At 36.7% G+C, this 15,217-nt stretch overlaps 1 long non-coding RNA gene across 1 annotated transcript in view; it reads left to right on the top strand.

The window, feature by feature from the left end:
* The window catches only part of LOC133543790 (uncharacterized), a 104,605-nt gene that overhangs the window by 12,500 nt on the left and 76,888 nt on the right, over positions 1–15,217 (top strand). Inside the window, exon 5 of the long non-coding RNA XR_009804523.1 lies at positions 14,969–15,078. This is a non-coding gene — a long non-coding RNA (uncharacterized LOC133543790). The remainder of the gene's footprint in view (positions 1–14,968; positions 15,079–15,217) is intronic.

Genomic DNA, 15,217 nt, shown 5'->3' with positions numbered 1-15,217 from the left:
AAGAAGGAGTTTCACTGGAGAAGCTAACCATTTTTGACAGGCTTTCACTAAAGGATTGACAAAAAACGGACACCAGGATTCTCTTAAAAAAAGGTTCATTCAAGGTCTCTTTTTTTCTTCTCAAATTGAGCTTTAAGATGCTCAGAGGGATATGTTGAAATTAGCCAGATTAGAGCCCGAAAGCGGACTTGCAGGGGCAGAGGGGGCCACCTGTCAGATTTGGAATCCACCAGCCTGTGCTCTTGTCTGATGATGTAAACATGTGAGATCTTGAACTTTTGCTCAGGAAAAGAAAGCATGGGAATATCTTTTAGTGGAGGGATTCAACCAGAGATGCTAATTGTGAACGCTATAAATCTAAATCAACATGTAGCGCCATTACTCTCCTCCACGTATGACGGAAAAATTCTGTGACCTCGTTTAATGTTGACTTCCAATTCCAATTTCTGTCTTTTTCGCCTGTGTGGCTTCAAATCCCGAGTGTCGCACCTCAGACTCCATCTTCCTGCTTCCGCCTGTAAATGGTCCTCCACCGGAGGAGTCTAGCAGAAATTGGTTTGTTCTGGTTCAACAATCCCATAAACTAGCATAGCTTGGAGGCTCTCAGGTGATAATTTATGACCTTTAAAGATCTTATACATCAAGACTAGAAATGCACTTCAGCTGGAATGCTGTTTGTCCCCTACCAGCACAGTGCCCCCTGCTGGCGCGTGTGGACGCCCCCCTGGACTGGGGTAATTAAGAGATAACAGGCTAGGGATGCTCATGAGTGATTAGTCATTCATTACATGAGCTTAGAAGGAGGTAAAAGAGGAAGTGCTTGAGTGGAAGAGGAGGGAGGGGTGTCACTGGAACGTTCAGAGAAATTGCCAATGGATTTTTATCCCCAGTAATTAACCATCACCTAGGGAAGGGGGCTACATAAACCTACAGCATCGTCTGCCGGCAAAAAGACACCTTGTGAGGTTAAAGGCGTCTCTGTGATTGGGTTGATTTTAGAAATGGGTTTCAGTGTTCAGTTCAAAAATGAAGATAACATTATTTTTAAACGGAATGCTGCTCACTATATGGTTGAGTATTTCCTGACGGCAATTTCAAGTATTGTATTGGGAAATCCTATGCAAACACAAATTCACAAACTAAAACAAAAAGAGAAAAAATATAAATAAATACAAATTCAATAAGTTAGGGACATATTTTTTTGGTTAAATGTTTTCAATTTAATAAATAAAATAACAGTTTAGAGTTTTTTTTGTTGGCTTGTTTCTTGTACAGTGTGTGCTAAAATAGTATAAAATTAGCTTTGAACTGCAAATGATGTATTCTTTGAAATGCATGCATACAAATACAGTAATACATAGTTTAAACAAAGATTTACATGAGCTTATTTTTAAAAACATAAACAGTATATAACAATTAGCTGGTCACTGCTGTTTTCACTTCTATTTGTCTTTGTAATTATTCGTTATTACTTTTTCCTTATTTATTTTTATTTTTATTTTTTTTATACGTTAACAAACAAAACAAAGGGACAAAGACCTAGTTCTAATTTTCTGATCCTTTAATGCAGGTGTGTTCAAAGTGTAGCCCTTGAGCCATTTTCTGGCCACAGGTCAAGTTTTTTGGCCTGCGGCATATTGTTGAAATAAAATCAAACAAAAAATATCAGTAAAAAAAATGTAAGAAAAATAAGCAAAAATATTAGCAAATTGTAATACTAATAATTAATACACTTTGTCACTTTTAACATAAAGCAGACATAATGTTTTGTCTGTTTTCAGCTTTTTTTTTCTTTTGTTTGTTTTTTACAAATTAAAATATCAAAATGGGCCCTGCGTGGTTTGACTTTTCCCTTTGTGGAAAAAGGTTGGACACTGAATATTAGGGGTATGGGAAATAATCGATTCGAATACGTTGTGCGATTCTGAATGGATTCTCTTTTTTTTTTTTTTTTTTTTTTTTTTAATCAATCCAACAAACCACTACACAGCAATACCATAACAATGCAATCCAATTCCAAAACCAAACCTAACCCAGCAACACTCAGAACTGCAATAAACAGAGCAATTGAGAGGAAACACAAACACGACACAGAACAAACCAAAAGTAGTGAAAGAAAAATGAATATTATCAACAACAGTATCAATATTAGTTATAATTTCAGCATAGAAGTGATTAAAAATCCATCATTTACATTATCATTAGACATTTATAAAAAAACAAAAAAAGAACAATAATGTCACAGTGGCTTACACTTGCATCGCATCTCATAAGCTTGACAACACACTGTGTCCAATATTTTCACAAAGATAAAATATTTTTGATTCGTTTAATAGTTAAAACAAATTTACATTATTGCAATCAGTTGACAAAACATTGTCCTTTACAATTATAAAAGCTTTTTTTAAAAAAAATCTACTACTCTGCTAGCATGTCAGCAGACTGGGGTATATCCTGCTGAAATCCTATGTATTGAATAAATACAGAATCGTTTTGAATCGAAAAAATATCGTTTTTGAATCGAGAATCACGTTGAATAAAAAAAATCGATATATTATCGAATCGCGACCCCAAAAATCGATATTGAATCGAATCGTGGGACACCCAAAGATTCGCAGCCCTTCTGTATATGATGCTGGACAGGTGAGCAACTCCATAATAATCACATTGGTAAATGAATCCAGTCGCTCAAAATTGGGCATTATTATTACTACGACCCAGCTCTCGTATTGGATCTCTTCAAATTGTGAAGGTGTGCCTAATGAAGTGTCTGTCACCTTAGTAAACAAGTTGCAAAATGTGTTTTAGATCATGCCTCAGTGGGAGAGTATTAAAAAGTAGAATATTTCCCTCCTTAGAACACTTGCACGTCGCAGACAATGTCCCCCATCCACTCTTTGACTGGCGTGATCCTTCAAAGTCCATATTCCCGTCTTCCTAGTCCTCCCAAAGCCAGGCTCCCATCCAGGAGTAATCCTCTCTGGTCCAAATGAGCCGCACAAAGCGGCACACTCTTACACGGAGAAGTTGATTTTTCTCCGTCTGTTTTATCAGATTTGTGAGCACTTAGAAACGGCTCCAAGTCTTTTCCTCCATTAAAGTAAGACACGTGTGTGCGATAGTGCTGTATGTACCTCTCAACATCTGTCTTTTGTTGTCAAATCTTCTCAGCCGCACTCTAAAGCATCTGCGGGTCATCTGGATTCAAGCGTTTAGAGAATTGAGGCTCATCTGTGGAGCTTAAAGAGGAGTTGTGCTCTTTTTCTCTTTTAAAGGTCGTCGTTCATCACAATAATGGCGGCTGATGTCTGATTGAGTGGCATTAAAGCTGGAGCATGGGTAATGGGCCTCTTCTCATAAACTTTATTATCATACAGTGTTTTATGAAATGAGTATAGGGGATTGTTTTATTGTTGCCTTATAATCTGTTTTTAAGGCTGTGTGCTGCAAAAAGCCTTCTTAGAAAAGCTGTGGCTGACCTCCAGTGCAGAACAACATCCCGCAGGAAGCCACTGAGCCAGTAGGTCCAGGTCAAGCATGGTGCTAACTGCAGGTATGTCAGAACCTGTACACCTATTTTTGAAAAGATACGTACAGTGATTAAAAGACGACAAAAGGTTGTAGTATGTTTGCCGGGCCACTGGTTGGCACTGCGCGTGCTCACGGCTTGAAGTTGTAAACACGCATGCTTCAAAGTCAAACACCTCAAAAACAATACAATGTGGCGTTCTACCAAACTGTACCGGAACAATTTGCCCTCAAAGTCAAACACCCCAAAAACAATACAACGTGGAGTTCTACCAAACTGTACTGTAACAATTTGCCCTCAAAGTCAAACAAAATATGGATTTCAAATCAATTTCACGTGTGACATCATCATATCTTTTGGGATTTCGCAAAGTTAAAATGGACCAGGATTTCACAGCATTTAACAGTATTTTTTACACTAAAATACTATAATCAAAATTTTCTGTAACGTTGCAACAAATGATGGAATATATTCAATAACAATTAAGTGTTATTTCACAAAATACTGTAATAACAGTCATCTGTATTATCTCAACAAATTTGTGATGATCCGTTGCCCAGATCATGTTTTGTTTTAGTTTATGACTTTCTTAGTTCTGTTTCAGCACCCCTGGGTTGGTGTTTCTTGGTTGCCATAGGTCAGTGGTTCTCAAATGGGGGTATGCGTACCCCTGGGGGTACTTGAAGGTATGCCAAGGGCCACGTGAGATTTTTAAAAAAATATTCCAAAAATAGCAACAATAATCCTTTATATATATTTATTTATTGAATAATACTTCAACAAAATATGAATGTAAGTTCATAAACCGTGAAAAGAAATGCAACAATGCAATATTCAGTGTTGACAACTAGATTTTTTGTGGACATTTTTAACAAATATTGATGTTAAAGATTTCTTTTTTTGTGGAAAAATTTTAAGAATTAAGTTCATGAATCCAGATGGATTTTGTGAATTGTGAATTATATTTATATAGCGCTTTTGTCTAGTGACTCAAAGCGCTTAACATAGTGAAACCCAATATCTAAGTTACATTTAAACCAGTGTGGGTGGCACTGGGAGCACGTGGGTAAAGTGTCTTGCCCAAGGACACAACGGCAGTGACTAGGATGGCGGAAGCGGGAATCGAACCTGCAACCCTCAAGTTGCTGGCACAGCCACTGTACCAACCAACCGAGCTATACCGCCCTGTCTCTATTACATTCCCCAAGAGGGCACTTTAAGTTGATGATTACTTCTATGTGTAGAAATCTTTATTTATAATTGAATCACTTGTTTATTTTTCAACAAGTTTTTAGTTATTTTTATATCTTTTTTTTCAAATAGTTCAAGAAAGACCACTACAAATGAGCAATATTTTGCATTGTTATACAATTTAATAAATCAGAAACTGATGACATAGTGCTGTATTTTACTTCTTTATCTCTTTTTTTCAACCAAAAATGCTTTGCTCTGATTAGGGGGTACTTGAATTAAAAAAATGTTCACAGGGGGTACATCACTGAAAAAAGGTTGCGAACCACTGCCATAGGTGATGATTATTTGCACCTGCCTCTGATTAGTGTTCGGGACGCTCACCTGCTCTCGGGCACTAATCAGAGAGCTATTTACTCCTGCTTTTTCACCACACTCTGGCTGTTTTGTTTGCTCCTATAGCTTTTATTTTCTTGTTTTCTTGCCTGTTTTTTGAAAATAAATATTTTTTTTCTACCTGCACACTGCTTGCGGCTCTCCGTCTGCATCTTTGGGGAAACGACCTGCTCATAAGCATGCGACGCCCCAACCATAACAAAATTACTATTAATTCAAACAGATGTGCCTCTTAAGGGGTTCCGTAGATTACGTTGCACACACTTGTACAGCGGGTGGCATTGTACTGTTAAAATGAGAGGGTAATTAAAAATACAACTGCGAAGTTACAGCATTTAGTTGTGACTTTATTGTAATTAACTATAAAATTACAGCTTTGCAGTTAATCAATCAATCAATCAATCAAAGTTTATTTGTATAGCCCTAAATCACAAGTGTCTCAAAGGGCTGCACAAGCCGCAACGACATCCGCAGTACAGAGCCCAAATAAGGGCAAGGAAAAACTCAGCCCAGTGGGACGTCTGTGACAATGACTATGAGAAACCTTGGAGAGGACCGCATATGTGGGCAATCCCCCTCCCCCCTCTCCCTCTAGGGGAGACCGAAAGCAATGGATGTCGAGCGGGTCTAACATGACATTGTGAAAGTCCAGTCCAAAGTTGATTCAACATAACAGTGAGAGTCCAGTCCATAGTGGTTCCAATAAAGGAGCGAGAGTCCCGTCCATAGTGGAGCCAGCAGGAGACCATCCCAAGCGTTAATCCCAAATTGTTGTAAAGATATTTTCCAGTAAATTACTGTAATTGTTACTGGGAAAGGAATGCAATTATTACCCAGTATTTTTTTAATCTTTAACAATGCAGCAAAAGGATTAACAGCATATTTTTTGTGGCTTTTCTAGCAGTTACAACACTATCTGGGAAACGTTACTTCCCCATTACATGCCTGGCAGGTGTCTTCAAAGGGTGAGAAGTTTTACTTTATTTTATTCAATGTTATTATACGGCAGTTCACTAGTCTGTATACATATAGGAAAGTTATGTTTAAATGTAATTTGAACACATTGCATTGTCAGTCAACAATTTTATGATGGCAATGAATGAGTTATTTCTTTTGGGACAATGTAGTCGATTAATGCTGCATTTATCTGCTCCTAATGAGTGCTGATTAGCTGCCTGCTGAGCTGTAATGTGAGCATGCAAGCCAAAAATACACAATGTGGGCTGAGTGAGTTTACTGTATGAGTGATTATGTTAATTAACCCTTCGTTGTTTTTCAAAACACTTGGGGTCAGTTTTCACTGTTGTTTTTTTGAATTATCACTGGGAGAACAAGATTGGTTAGGAGACATTGCATAGTTCTACCTATTTAAAGTGATGTGTATGGTAGTAATTTAAACTTTTTGAATTAGATGACCGAAAATTGTTCCCTTTCTTCTAAAGAGCTTTTTTTGTGTGTTTTTTGTTATTTTTTCTTTTGCTTCTCAAAATGATTACACTTTTTTTTATTAAAGTATTTAAAATACAATAAAATACAATTCCCTTACTTAACATATAAAATACTGATTTAAATGTATTACCAACAATAATTAAAATATAAATACAAATTAAGGGTGTCAAATTATCACATTAATTACAAATAATTAAGTCACATAGCGCGTTTTTTTTTTTTCAAACTATCATGATAATTACAAATAATTAACTCATTTAGTGCGTTGTGGTTTTTTAACTGCATTAATCCAAATTGTATTCTCTAACGTTACTGTCTCTGTATGCCTTTCAGTTGCCATGTCAAAATAAAACTGTAAGTCATTAATAAATAGGTTAAAGTTCGGCAGTTAAATAAGGACATTATATGTAATGTACGTGTATTAGACATTTGTGATTGACAGTCAAGAAAGGCAATCAAAGCCAACATTTCCTTTAATCGGTTTTACAAAGTTTACTATGTAATTGTGACAAACTTAGATATAGATTTATTTGTCAGATATGTTCTCTTAAAGCAATATTGGTTACATATGCTAGCACTGTGATTTATGGTTTGGGTCGACTTTATTTTATATTATCTAAAGCAGAGGAAAGGCATCACATTCAACAAAAAAAATACAATAAGATGTAAAGCCTGTTTTTGTTTAAGTACATATTTTAATGTTAATACAATTAATTTAAATGAAGATATCTCAAATTGAGGGTTTTCTCAGCATTTTTAGGAGAAATTAAAAACATATATTATAAGATGAATTTATATATATATATATATATATATATGTATATATATATGTATATATATATATATATAATGATTTATTCGCTTTTAAAATATAGTTCAATAGTTTGTGTATTTTTAATATTTAAATATTGCTAATAATAATACATTTGGGTGCCTTATGTGCATGAATATGAATGAGGTGCTAATCCTCAAGGGAGTGTCATAGAAGCTGATGACAGTGCAGGAAAGGATGCATGGGGACTTCTCACTCAGCCCTGTCACTGATATGATGAAGTGGCCACTTTCACATTGTGTGTATGTGTGCGCACCTCAGAGCTTGTCCTATCAGATGGTTATGAATAATGTATTGATAGCCAGCCTCCTGTGGTATAGCCCTCACAATCCAGCCCGAGTGTGTGTGTGTGTGTTGTGTTTAGCCTGCCCAGCTGGCAGGGGTCACAGGGGGATGCGCACACACACACATAAAGTCCCACGAGAGGTGTGTGTGTGCATGTTCCCCTTTCATCATCAATCAGCAGTGTAAACTGTTTAACAACAACAATGAGGCTGTTAAGAGGGCCCCCTCACTTCATGGGCACAAGTGGTGATAATTACCCAAACATGAAGTTGTCACTCTTCACACGCCTCCTCGGCATCTGCCCCCTTTTTCTTTCTTTTATTTGTGGATGTGTGCCGAGGCGAGCGTGACACTGAGATAGACAGTAATTGGTGAGATTGATTTTTAAAAGCGTATTCATTTGACCCCCGCCTTTGTCCGTATGGAGCATTTTCATTAGGCTTGATGAATGCTACAGCGTGGTTCCTGTCACCAGCACTACATTTAATACTCCTGCAACATCTTTTCATCCCTTACAGTAAAGGAATCTGTTAATTGTCTTTTTGACTCATATCAATGAACAGTTTATTTTTACATTTTATTTGACTAATTATATTTGTATTCCCTTGAGAGGAAATTGTGTTTTAAGAGTAAAACAAAGTATTTTACATTGCCACTAAAACACGGATGGATATATTTCAGCATCTGAGTCCCTCACAGTTCAGCCCAAGTGCTGGGCCGTACCAGTACAATATGGTACCACACAGATATTGAAAAATGTGATAATGAGGAAACAACGCTTTTAAATTCTATGACATGTTTTTGTATTAATATTAGCATTATATCCATGATTATATTGCAATATAATATTGCAATTAAGAATGACAATATAATAAATGCAATATAATATTGCAATTAAGAATGACATGTCATTACATCTGTTTGTTTTGTGATACAGTCTTCAATAACATTCCTTGTTATCTATCTCTATTTGCTGATTGGATCGGAGAAATCATATTATTTTGTCCTTATTTATTTTCAGTTTTAAAAAGTTATTTCCCCTTTCATATTGTGGTTAGTCATACAATTATTAAATCTGCACTGAATTTTAAAAAGTCTAAAAAGTAGAATTATAATTATTATCCAACACTATAGCCGCATTTTAATGACTCAACTTATCTTGTTTCCCCTAATTAATGTGTATGGAAAACTACTGTATAAAGGTGGCGGTTTTTTTGTAGCAGGGATATCCAGTGTCTGGCAGGTTGCATCCCACAGCTAGTTTGCTTTTTGGCCCAGGACATTTTGTAAAGAAGAAAAATAAAAGATTCAGGCCTGACTTTAAAGTTTTCTCTGAATCATAATCAGAGGTGGGTAGTAACACGATACATTTACTCCATTACATCTACTTGAGTAACTTTTAGTATAAATTGTACTTGAGTATATTTATAGAGAAGGAACGCTATTTTTACTCCGCTCCATTTATCTACATTCAGCTCGCTACTCGCTACTGATTTTTATCGATCTGCTAATGCACGCTTTTTTTGTTTTGTTTTGTCAGACAGACCTTCAAAGTAGGACCTATCACATGCCTGCGTTTCACCAATCAGATGCAGTCACTGGTGAAGTTAGACGCCATTTCACCGATCAAACGGTCAGGCGGTCACAAGATTAATAAATGCTTTATAAATTTCAACATTTACAAACAGTTGAAATTAATAATCAAAGTAAGTACAAAAACAGTACAAAACAGTATAAAAACCGTACAAAACACTGCCAGGGGGTTGTAAATTCAAAGTAACTAAAATAGAATGCAATATATATATATATATATATATATATATATATATATATATATATATATATATATATATAATAAAGTGCAAAGACATAGGCTCACTCAATCTCAGTAAATAACTTAAATTCGGAACACAGCATCATCGTTTTCACAGCTTTTTGGTTGTTAGAGGTAGAGTGTTTTAATGTAGAGTTCTACATCTTTTTTAAAGGTACACAAAACAGGTCGGGTATTGAGATTTATGAATATAAAACTTAGCCAATAGTGTAATGAGATTGCAAAGGTAAAATTCATTTTCAAATTTTCATTCAATACAGTCTAAAACCAAATATATATTATTTAATATATATTATTGTTTTAGTTGCTTAAGAGATATTCCTGGCTCTCAATTTGTTCATTGTTATTTTTATGTTTTTGTGCTTACTTGTTGCAGTCATCATTTAACGAACAGGTTACTCAGTACTTGAGTAGTTTTTTCACAACATACTTTTTACTTTTACTCAAGTAAATATTTGGGTGACTACTCCTTATTTTTACTTGAGTAATACATCTCTAAAGTAACAGTACTCTTATTTGAGTACAATTTCTGACTACTCTACCCACCTCTGATCATAATGTCACACAAACAATATTATTGTAGGCTATGCATTAAAATAACAGCTACAATTTAATTGTGATATTACGCTGACTTGCAGCCATGCTGACTTCATATCCAGAAAAAACATCTCCTGTGCATGTTTTGTCTACCATTTCTTTTCTACTTTTTGGAATGCTACTACGCCACAAAGTTTAGAACAGACTTGTTTATCAGTTCTCAACAGTGTCGCACAAACAAACCTTGGCGAACACCACCGCATAGCCTCGAAACTCATGAAGCTAATCCATGATATTGATCAGTGCGTTTCCTATGGGCCCCTGTAATCCATCAAGTCTAACAGTGCGGGATAGGCCTAATTTATATCATCTGAAAGGTGTAATCAAAGATGAATGAGCCCCGGCGTGATAGAAATGTGCACTGGGTCATAATTTGCAGCTCTGTGAGTAATGACACAAACAAAGGATACAAACTTCAATGCAATTTGTGGAGAATTTTACGAAATGCAGAGCAAGTTGAATGCACATAAGGTGGAATTTTGGGGAAAGATGCTCCTCTTAAGTTCTTTAGTAGCAGAACCCTGTGACTTTAGCTTTTCTCTAAAGTTTTTTTAAGAGACTTCACCGTTTTTTTTTAAAGATTTTTTTCTTTTGATTTTGGGGGCACAGAAATGATGGCAACAAGGAAAATGTGATTATAACCATAGAATCAGAAATGAAGGTAGGAAAGTTTGCAATATAATTAGTATGATATTAAGTACATTCCTAAATGATTTTTAGCACTCATATGCTAATGTGACTAGCATGTAGCTTAAAGTGTAATGGCTAACGACCAGCGTGACATTTTTTTTCTACCCTCTCCCTTCCGTGTGTGACAGGTGATTTTGTTTTATTATACTGTTTACGCATGTAAAAATTAAGAATGTTACTCAAACCTTTTAACGTGCGGTTAATTAGTTTTTTTTTAACTTCAACTTTACCTGTGGCACCGTATTACAGTAAGTAACCATCCCAACACTGGTAAATAGCGATGATAAAGTATTGTATGCGTGAATCAATATGGCTATAAAAGGTGTACCTGAGGCGCTATGAAAAGCAGTCTGCTTCTTCTAATCTTACACAAACGTGCATAATGTCTGTGTACTTTGATCCAAGTGCAATTTTCTTCATCGAATTAGCGAACAACAGCTTTAGTCTCAACACAAAAGAGAGGCTCATGTCGCACGCTGACCCTGAAGGCTGGGAGATGGCGGCAGTTTGAGGGAGTGTCTGTAAATATAAGTGCAAATATATATAAACGTTTCCCTCTCTTTAAAAGCCACTTAAGAAGTGCAACCCTTTAAATAAGGCCAGGAATAATCTGTTTCCCTCGTCGCGCTCGATCCAGCGGAGGGATTTGCAGAAACATTCGCCAGTTGACACAGATCTACATAATCATTTTAAGTTCCTCGCCGCTCCTTCCAATGATTCTCCTGCTGTCACTTCAGATACCGCTAAAACTGATTTGGGTGCCCTAATCTCCCGCTATTTCTTCGACTTGAAAAATCTCTAATATTATAAGCAGATTATTTCATTTATAATTGATTGAGTGCATTTGCCGGAGTGCCACTTCAAAGTTGGCTGAATTAAAGATGCCTTTAAGACGCCTGCTGCTGGGCGCAGCCAGTCCCTGGGTGGGGGTGAGAGGTTGTGTTTGGGACTAGGGGAGCGACACTATATATTGTAAGAATGGTAGGGAGGGGAGAGAGGAGAAGTGGCATGCAGATTTCTTAAAGTGGGCTCAGGATATGTATCCCGTTCTTGAGGAGGCATCAGGGTACACCAGGCGTGGTGCGTTCACTTGCCTCCAGGGATGTCCGTCCTAACTGTTGCTTAGAGGACAGATGAGACTCATTCAGGTGAAGTAATAAAATTAAAAACAGAGGTATCTACATCTCCATTCTGGTTGACGCCGAAGTTGTTTTAATTTCACATATGAAATCATGTAAAACAAATACATTTATTTAGGACCATCATAAAACCTTTATTAACTCCACAGGTGATATTACACGGTAAAGAGACAATCATCACTGTATGATTAAACTAAAATGAAGTAAAACTTTTCATTTTTGAGGCTGTCTAAAGGACACAACAGGACAGGCATTTACATTGTGATACTGGCCCCTATATACTGTAACCATTACATTAGTGTTGTTTTTACCACAACTTCCAAGTTTTTTGCTACGTTGCGATTGTGCCACAAATTTAACCATTCCTAGCTGACTATGCGCAAGTTCACAACTTTCCCCAATGTTCGCAACATTCCTGAACATTTTGGCAAAATATTGCCAATTATATTTTTACCTAAGTAGCATTCAAACTTATTATTTTAATAATGGACTAGTCAGCGATTATGTTCTAATTAGTTAAACGATGATTGCTTATGATCTGCTGTACAGGTTTCAGTCCGCGACTTGATTTTAACAAATTTTCAAAACCTGGTACACTAAATTCAATTGGAACAAAATAAACATAATACTGAGAAATTAATGGTTTTACTTTATTACACAAAGTAGATAATCATGGTAAAAAATAAATCAAAAGCTGTATAGTGCAAGATGTCCTGTAAACATGACATTCAGTGCAAAACGTATTTGTTATCCCATACTGTTAGGGTCTTTTAGTTGCAATTATTTACTTAAAGTTAAAAAAAAAAGAACCTGTCAGCCTATCAATTAGAATGTTATTAGAATAGAATAGAATACAGAATAAAATAGAATAGACTTTATTGTCATTATATTTGCATATAACGAGATTAAAGACTCCAACTTAAGGTGCGGTTGTGGGAACAAATATGGGGTAAAATAAACAACACAATTGAACGAACAATTGAAATAAACAGAATACTATCCAATAAAAATCAATCAATCAATCAATCAATCAATGTTTGTTTATATAGCCCCAAATCACAAATGTCTCAAAGGACTGCACAAATCATTACGACTACAACATCCTCGGAAGAACCCACAAAAGGGCAAGGAAAACTCACACCCAGTGGGCAGGGAGAATTCACATCCAGTTGGACGCCAGTGACAATGCTGACTATGAATAACAAGCAATCCTGTACAATACACAAAATACTGTAGAAATACAAAATACTGTACATTATACAGAACAAGACAAGAGTACCGAAGTAATAAATAACAATCAGTGTCGGACATATTGTACTCAAAGGGTAGTATTGCACAGTAGGGTATTAGGGCAGGATATTGTACAGGGGTGAATTATAATTATTATAAGTTAGAGTTCAACATGGTGACAGCTCTGGGGAAAAAATCTGTCTCTGAGCCTGTTTTTTCTGGCTCTGATGCACCTGTAGCGCCTGCCCGATGGTAGCAGGTGGAACAGGTGGTAGCCAGGGTGTGTGCTGTCTTTGTTGATGGTTTTTGCTTTCTTAAGGCAACGGGAGTTATGTAAATCCTTCAGGGAGGGCAGGGGGCAACCGATTATTTTTTTGTGCAGACTTTATGACCCTCTGAATCGCCTGTTTGTCTGCTTCAGTGCAGCTGGCGTACCACACTGTTATGCAGTACGTCAGCAGGCTCTCGACAGCCGAACGATAGAAGGTCACCATCAGCTGCCTCTCCAGTCTGTTCTTACTCAGCACCCTCAGGAAGTGGATTCTACCCTGGGCCTTCCAGATGACCACAGTTGTATTTTGGGTCCAGGACAGGTCACCAGATATGAGGGTGCCGAGGAACTTGAAGGAGCTGACACACTCCACCTCCTCGCCGTTGATGTAGAGGGGGGCGGTGTTTTTCCTGAAGTCAAAGATGAGTTCCTTGATTTTTGTGGTGTTCATTGCCAGATTATTCACTGAACACCATGCTGCTAGTTTCAGTACCTCATCTCTGTATGCAAACTCATCCCCCCCCTTTAATTATGTGACTAGTCGACAATAACAAATCTTTTTTTATTAATTTTTATATTTAACGTTGTTGATTATGCAGACTAAATGTTGCAGCTCTAATTCAAACGTACACGCCAACATTCTAACTAAGAAAATGTGTCCCTGTGATAAAGATCCCATCAATCACAAAAAGTATTGCTATAGATTGCTGTCAAAGGTTCAATACTGTGCTTGGTAAAAAAATGGGGGTAAGTACCTGCTATGTGCAACTTCCATTGAAATTTTGGGGGAAAAACTCCCCTGAAATCAGCCAACTCAAAAGAAGCCCACAAAATCCTAGGTGAGCTGGTAAATTGCTGTCAATATTCAAATATATTCCTCACACTTGAGTTTGATATCCAAATAAAGCATATTTTATAGATAGATTTGTTTAAATCGTGAAAGTTTTAGGGTTAAGGTTACAAAGAAAATCGAAAACACATATCAATGTTCTAAAACTGCAAGCTGATGCCTTGCTATTTAAAAAAAAATAAACTTGAAAAATCCCCACTTTTGTCGCAATTTAGAAAAAGTTGCCACGAAATCAGCCGTTTTCAACAATCAAAAGCAAAATTGAGCATGGATCGATTTTATGCTGTGTTAGAATTGGCTTAGTAAAATGACTTTGTATGTACAGTAATTTATTTATTCATATCAGTCATATTGTACTAAGCAGCCAATCCTGTGTTGCAAAAAGAAGTTACTGTTCTGGTTCTATGGTTGTCATCACACTTTCACTTATCACTGGTCTTCTTCACAAAAGACACAAACACTGCTCAAGAAGAAGAAAAACCCTTGGACACCGCTGATGTAAATTACGCTTAGATGAAGTTTCATATGATGGTTTGAACTCTACACTGTTCTACTTTTGAGGCGTTCCACTTTCTGCACAAATGAAACCCTTTCTTCTTCTCCTCTTCCTAAAATCTTTCCATGGCACACAAGTCTTAATGGGACTCAAATTTGAATCTTCATCTTTCTTTACAGATGGAGACCTAAAGCCCTCTTGCTGCCTTCTCATTGGCCTTCCACTACCTGAAGCACCTCCCCCTATTGGTCCACTTCAAGGGTCTTTATTAAAGCAGAGAAAAGAGATGGTGAGTCTTTAAAGACACACACACACACAGAAGATATGGCCCATTGGGGTGCTTAGTTCTGACTAAATGAGTCTTGACAGTGAGGAGGATGCTCGGCCCGGTATTGTACCCCCCACCTCCCAACACATGCGAACACACA

Source organism: Nerophis ophidion, linkage group LG26, assembly GCF_033978795.1.
Source record: "Nerophis ophidion isolate RoL-2023_Sa linkage group LG26, RoL_Noph_v1.0, whole genome shotgun sequence".
Classification (NCBI taxonomy): Eukaryota; Metazoa; Chordata; class Actinopteri; order Syngnathiformes; family Syngnathidae; genus Nerophis; species Nerophis ophidion.
The sequence above is the reverse complement of the archived record's forward strand: the minus strand, read 5'-3'. Positions and strand labels throughout refer to the sequence as shown.